Source organism: Sturnira hondurensis, unplaced genomic scaffold (genome assembly GCF_014824575.4).
Source record: "Sturnira hondurensis isolate 20B ecotype Veracruz unplaced genomic scaffold, ASM1482457v3 Scaffold0023357, whole genome shotgun sequence".
NCBI classification, from domain to species: Eukaryota; Metazoa; Chordata; class Mammalia; order Chiroptera; family Phyllostomidae; genus Sturnira; species Sturnira hondurensis.
Window position 1 is genome coordinate 7,098,287 of NW_028095988.1, and position 7,679 is coordinate 7,105,965.

At 38.1% G+C, this 7,679-nt stretch overlaps 1 pseudogene; it reads right to left on the reverse strand.

Moving 5' to 3' along the window:
- Positions 1 to 1,650: 1,650 nt before the first annotated feature.
- Positions 1,651 to 3,555, reverse strand: LOC118980855 (dihydrolipoyllysine-residue acetyltransferase component of pyruvate dehydrogenase complex, mitochondrial-like; annotated as a pseudogene).
- Positions 3,556 to 7,679: the final 4,124 nt, after the last annotated feature.

Consider the following 7,679-nt stretch of genomic DNA (forward strand, 5'->3'; position numbering starts at 1 on the left):
GCCCTCTGCTGCTAGGTAGAGGTGGGAGTTCGGGCTCCCCTGAGGGCTCCTCTGATGTCGTACTGCAAGCTGTTCTGTTTCCACTGGATGATCGTGAAATTCCTGATTCTTCCTGCTTCCACCTCAGCCTTGAGGGGAAGGAGCCCATTACTGCTGGGTGGCTTGGAAATCTATACCCTTTACGTAGTTTGCATTGGCACTGTGGGATGGGAGGTGTTATTACAACTGGCAATGATAAAACTTTCAGCTTCCTACTTGGCCTTCTCCGGCACCATCAAGACAAAGGATTTAAAGTGTCTTGTAACATTTTGGTGAGGATGGAAGTCAAGACTTCCCACTCAGAATTTTCCAGCATACACTGGAGTGGGGCCACAGGTTTTTGTTTAGATTTATTTGTTTTGGTATTTTGGGATGGAATACAGTGATTATTGTACTAAAGTTTTGTGTCTTGCTAGGCTACTACTCCTAACCTAGTCTTTTGGATAGAGACTCCTGTTTGTTAGAACTTCTTTGTCTATACTTATTAACACTTTCAGGTTTCTGACTTCCCCAGTATGAAGACCGGTATGTATAAGACAAACACGAAACCCAGGGTACTCGTCATCATGGTATTTTTGGCTTCTGAGGTCCCTATCTGGTCCACTTTCTTCTTTGCACCTTAAAAATCCTTCTTACCTATTCTTTATATACAGTCTCTCAGTTGTAGTTGTACTTAGTGGGAGGAAGAACAAAAAGTATGTCTATGCCGTCTTCCCAGAAGCAGAATCTCTCCTGGACAGATGTTTTCAAATCTCCAAGTATCGGGATATTTTAGCAGTCTCTAGTTTACTGATTTCTATCTTTATCCGTTGTAGTTGGGAGCATACTATGGATGCTTTAAGTTTTCTTAACTAATTGAACCATATCCAGCAAATGTTATATTTTGAAGAATAGTTAATTTGCATTTGAAAAGAACGTACATTCTTCTGTTTTTTAAATCCTATATGCATAATCTTTTCTTTGGAGGTAATTGTAGAATTCTGCTCAGAATTAAACATTTGAGTTGTTTAAATACCCACACAAATCTTTTATTCCAAGTAACTGGTTTATATTTACATTTCATTTCAAGAAAGGAAAGCAACTATTTTGAGATTCACAGAAAAATAAATAGCAGTTGAAAAAGTCTAAGAAAATGCTGACTTTTGAAAAAATTAACTTATTTTCCTTAGAGTTCTCCACCCTTCTCCTCCATGATAAAGCCTAGATCATGCAAGAGAGAAATTTAAATTAGGGTTAAATTCTGAAATCAAGCTTTGATGCAAACCCTTTCTCCAAGAGAACAAATTTTCCTGACTTCTCCTTTCCTCAAATATAAGGAAAACATTTGAGATGACTGAAGTTCAAAATCTCAAGCTTTTACCCAGGTTACTTTCATATACCAGGCTCCATAGGGAACCACAGTTTTACCTTTACATTTCCCAGCGGAAGTACTTACCACCAAGGGGCAATGCCACATGTCCCTTGACTAGGAGTACACAGCTTAAAATCTGGTTTCTACTAAATGTGCACAATATTTGGGCATAGCTGGCACTTTAGAAAAAATCAGTAATGACCATAGCAAAGAACTTAACTGGACAGACTTAAAAATAGTTTGCTAACTTTGATATAAAAAGAGCCACTTGTTTAATAACATATTTATATCTTGATAACAACGAACCATTGTGACCTGGAAGAGACTAGAAATTCTTGGGTCAATGATAACAACACAGTGATAGGTTTTTCAAGGTATTTTCTAAACTCAGCAAGCCACTGAGCTCCAACTACTCCATCCACAACCTGATGATCACAACTGAATGTAACAGACATCAAATCCTCTTTCATCATCTGCTGGCATGAGTCTATTTCTGGAGCATCAATGGCCAAAATACATGCTTGAGGTGGGTTAATAACAGCAGAGAACTTCTTAATTCCAAACATTCCTAAATTGAAGATCATAAAAGTGCCACACTGGAACTTATGTGGCTATAGTTTACCCTCTCGTGCTTTGCTGAAGAAACATCATTAAAGCAATGGTTTCCAGTCCCTTTAAATGTGCATTAAATACAATAGGTGTGATGGGTCCTGCAGGAGTACTGACTGCAACACTGCTATCAACAACATGATTTTGTCTTGCAACTGTGTCCAGCCAAGAAAAATTTGCTTCAGGAACTTTTTTTATTTTAGTTTTTTTCTTTTTTTTATTGTTGTTCAGTTATAGTTGTCCCATCTTTTCCCCCACTGCTCACCTCTACCTCTTCAATTCCCACCCCCCATTGTCCATGCACATGAGCCCTCTATTCATGGACTCACAAACAGTCCTCCTTTGGTTGCCCCTCCCCTGTCCCTCTGGTCACTGTCAGTTTGTTCTTTAGTTCCAAGTCTCTGGTTCTATTTTGCTCATTTGTTTTGTTGATTAGGTTCCACTTACAGGTGAGATCATATGGTTATTCGTCACCACCTTGCCTATTTCACTTAGCATAATGCTCTCCAGTTCCATCCATGCTGTTATAAAGGATAGGATTTCCTTCTTTTTTTCTGCTGTGTAGTATTCCATTATGCATACCAAAGCTAAAGCCTTTATGAGGAAGTCACCAACAGAAATACTGCTTTTCCCTTGTAACATCTAATAAGTTCTTTCCGTACCAACAAAACTTCTCCCATATTGACATCAATAGAAAGGTAATAATGAAGTATGGTGTGCTTAGATTGCACTGACTGTTGTGCAAAAACTCGACGAATGTTGCTGATTGGAGTATCTATGAAGACACCTGTAGGAAGTGGTGCCATTCCTGGAGCCAGGGGAGGCACAGCAGCTGCGGGAGCAGGAATGGCTCTAGTAGGCAAAGAAGAGTCGATGTCCTTCTTGATGATTCTGCCTTCTGGTTCCATCCCTTTTACTTGTCAACCCCTTTTTCTGCTGCCAATTTCATTGCAATAGGACTAACAAATAACCTTCTTTTTGGTCCAGCAGGAGGAGCTGGGGAAGAAGCTGATGGTGTAGAGTCTACAGGTTGGGGAATTGGAGGGACAGGGACCCCAGGGGGAGGAGTAGTAGGTGGCAGTGTTTGTGGTTTTAAAAATGTTCCTTCAGTTGGCCTGTAGTCAGTAAATGCTGGCATATCTGCCTCTTTTCCTACAATGATACAGAGCAGTGTTCCTAGAGGGACACTTCTAGTCCCTTCTGGGATCAGAATTTTTGCCAGGTAACCTTCTTCTTGTACTTCAGACCCTATCATGGCCTTGTCAGTGTCTATCTCTGCCAATAAGTCTCCTTCACTTAGTTTCTCACCCACTTTCCCCCCATCTCTGAACTGTGCCCGTGGTCATGGCAGGAGAGAGGGCTGGAAGAACCCCCTGCATGTGAGTGGGATATGAGTTACAGGAGCCTAAGCAGAGGGTGTAGGTGAAGTAGCAGCAGGGGTTGGTGCTGGGGCTGCTTGCGGGGTAGATTTAGCTGAGTCCAATGTATAATTTTTAAAGGCCCCAATATCCTCAGGTTTTCAACTGTGATACAGATGATTAATCCATCTGAAACATCTCTGGTACTTCAGGAACAAGTATTGTTACCTTGTAACACTCCTCCAGGCTCCGATATCCAACAGTGGCCTTAATCAGTTTCAGCCTCTGCAATTGGTTCACCCTCATTGATTCCCCCCCTACCCCGTCCTTTTTCTCCCAATGGGAAATGCTGCCTGTTTGCATTGTGGGGGAAAGGGGAGGCAATGGAACCTTCTGGTGCAGGGCCGGAGAGGGGGAGACTACACCAGTGGCAGCCAGACGATCCCAAAAGCTGCTGCAGAAAGCAATTCTGCTGTGTGGCCCACGTGCTGGGGTGCCAGTTGCAGAGGGCCCGGCCTCTACAATATCTAGTGGGCACGCTGTTGCAATGAGCAGGGAGGGGCTCGACCCTCCCGCCAGTCAGTCTGCAGAGCGGGAATGTGGCCCTGTCTCTCACAACTGCTGCCTCCAGCAGCCCAAAACCAAACTCTTGTGGTTCGGAGTAAAATATTTTATAAATGTCAACCAGGAAAACAGTTGATAATGTAACATAAATTTTCTGTGTCCATATTTTTTCTCTGGAAATATATCAACTACTAAGATATTTTCTGAAACATCAGTCTCAAATTGTAGATTTATCTCTTTTTTTTCAGTCCTCAGTTTTTGCGATATGTATTTTAAAGTTCTGTTACTAAACACATACACATTTAAGATCATTCTGTCATATTGATAAGCTAATTCATTTGTTATTTTAAAATGTCCCTTATTTTTTCATTTCACATACCTTATATAGCTACATAATATTTTTAAAATTAATGATTTTAAGATACAGTCTTTTCTATCATTTTTTAAAATTGTAGTAAAATTATTCTTTAATTTCTGACCTATTTATAATTAAAGTGAATTTCTGGAAGTCAGTGTTAGGTTACTCCTACTTCTGTTTCTGCCTTTTATTTGGAGATTTTAGTAATTTATAATTAATTTACTTTTTTATAATACTGGGCTTAAATACTATATTTTTCAGACAATGAGACACATGTTCCCCCCAAATTTGGGAGTAATAATGGTCGTTAATGCTGTTGAAGTCTGTTTACATTTACATTGGTGAAATATTATGTTATTTATGTTATTAAATATTTTACCACTTTTTTGCTTCAAAATTTTTTCCCTGTTTTCCTCCTCTAAAACCTAGGTAAGTCTTATGGTCCAAAAAATACAGTATATTACATTGTGTTTACTTTCTTTTGTTGTACTTTTTTTTTTCTCTTCCTGGATTCCAAGAAGTTGATTTTATTTTAAAAATCATTTTATTTGCCTTATTGGCTATTACCTATACCTGTTGGCTTTTCTTCAGAAGTTGCTCTAGGACTACACTCATTGAGATCAGGTCTGGGGGCCTTTTGTGCTCTTCAAGACCCTTCCACAGGGTCAGCAATATCAAAGGCATGTTCATAATAACACACCGGTGTGAGTGTTTTTCCTTGATACAACAATCTTGTGTTTATATGAAGCAAAATGCTTCGTGCAGACTTCTCATTTTATCATACAGAATGTAAGAAGACATGTAACCAGGTCCGCATCTCTTAAATCAATGTTTCTGCAGATTCATGAAAGGATTTTAAAGTGAAACTTGTATGTATTTTTCCTCTAAATTTTTGACTTTGAAGAATATCCTGACAACCACTACACTTGGGAGCCACTATCTTGGTGCCAGCAGCTTTGCTCATCATTGCTTTTGCATTACCAGTGTAACTGTCAATCTAGTGAAAGAGATGAATACTGTCTTAATAGCATTATGAAAATAATTTTCACCCACCAGTCTCCCCAAAAGTATGTTGGGGACTTGGGGTAACAGGGAAGCACATTTTGAAAATTGCTGTTATATGGGGAATCCAAAGAACTACTCTACATGCAGCAATATAGCTGGTTTGCACAGACATTCTGCTGAGTGGAAAACACCAGGCACAGAAGAATAAACACTACAGTTGCATTTATAAAAATTTAAAAATATACAAAACTAATATTATGATGAGGAAGTGAAAATTATGGTCACTATTTGACTGAAAGGTAATGTGGAAAATTTCTTAAGTGTTGGTAATATTCTATTTCTTTTCTTTTTTTTATCCTTACCTGAGGATAAAATGCTTTATCCTCAGGTGAGGATACATGCTTACTGATTTTAGAGAGAGGGAAAGGGAGAGGGAGAGAGGCAGAGGGAAAAACATCAATATGAGAGAGAAACATCTATTGGCTACCTTTTTTGTACACCCCATTGGGGGACTGAACCCACAACCCAGGTATGTGACCTACCTGGGAATCAAACCTACGACTTCTCAGTTTATAGGATGATGCTCCAACCAAGCCACACCAGCCAGGGCTTGTTTCTTAATCTGAGTGGAGGTCACATATGTGTGCTCATTTCTTTGTGGTTATCAGTCAAACGGCATATTATGATCTATGCATGTTTTGTATATATTTATGTTAAAAGTATATTATAAACAACTAAAATTTAATTTTTTAATTTTCTGCTTTATCTCAACAGTGATTTTAGGGCATGATCTAAAGAGCAAACCAGGTGTGTTCAATGCACACCATGCTACAATGTATAGGGACAGGTGTAACAGACCATATATTCATAGTAAATAAGGCAGATCTCAAACACAGAACTAAGAAAGGACAGAGTGATGACCAGAACAAAATTTATAATATTATTACATAAACTAAATGAACCCAAATGAACATACACACTTTACATAAACATGTGCAGGCAAAAGGATGTACATTAGATATCTTAGAATGGCTGCCCACAGGGGGAGGAAAATGAGAGAGAGAGAGATGAAAATAAAACAAATAAATAATTTCACACATAAAAAGAGGAACTTACTGTAGACTAATGATATGTCATGAACTAGGCAGTAAGATTCACTCACTGTTCTGGACAACTCTTCACAACAGTTTCCCCTTTCTCTGTGATTTGTCTTTCCACTGTTTTAGTCACCTGTTGTCAAATGCAGTCCAAAAATATTAAGAGGAAAGTCCCAGAAATAAATAAATTTTAAGTTTCAAATTGCCACACCATTCTGAATAGCCTGATGAAATCTCCCACCATCCCTCACCATCCAGCTCTGTCCCACCAGGATGCGAACCATCCCTTTGTTCAGCATATTTGTGCCATTAGCAGTGTATGCTGCCTGACCATTAGTGACTCAGTAGCCATCTTGGTTAGCAGACCTAAGTGCTATAATACTTGTGTTCAAATAGTCTTTATTTTGCTTACTGCTAACTCCAAAACCATTCACATATCTTTTATTGCAGCATATAGTTATAATTATTCTATTTTATTATTAATCTCTTATGGTACTTGATTTATAAATTAAACTTTATCATAGATATGTATGTGTAGGAAAAAGTAGTATACATAGGGTTCAGTACTATCTGTGGTTTTAGGCATCTACTCGGGGTCTTGGGAAGAATGGCCTATAGGTGAGGGGGACTGTGATATGTGATTTTTTTCTGAGTCCTGTTTTTTTACTTTTATCTCTAGATAAAGGTAAAACTGGCAGATTATCCATAAAAAATACAGCAGGCCTTTACATACTTCTTAAGACAGCATCAGTCCTATGAAAGGCTTTTCATTTATTTTAACCTGTGCTTTCAATTGTGACAAAGAATTATAGTTTTCTTTGATTTCTCCTCCAGTCATTGCTTTTGGAAATAACATAAAGATTATGTTCAGTGGTCTGCAGAAGCCTGCATGTAGACCTTAAACTTGGGGAAAGGAAATGGATTATCATAAATATAAAAAAGATGAAAGATATGTAAAACATAGTGGTTACATCAAATAATAAGGGGCAGCTCTGTTTAAGAACTCTGGAAGTTCTTCAAAACAGTTTGCTAGTATTTATCTTACATAATATTATTAAAATAGAGTGTGTTATCTAAAAAACCTAAAGATAAATAGGATATGAATATCTGTTTCTGAAAGACCAGAGTTCTTGCCCTCTACCCCCAACAAAGGTATGAAATGGCATTTTAGAATATATGTTTTGGTGGTTTTCACACTGATTTCAAAGGCAATCAAATTAGTATTTAAATATGACAAAATACACATATTTATTAAACATTCATAACATTAACAAAGACATTCTAATGCACTTTCTAAC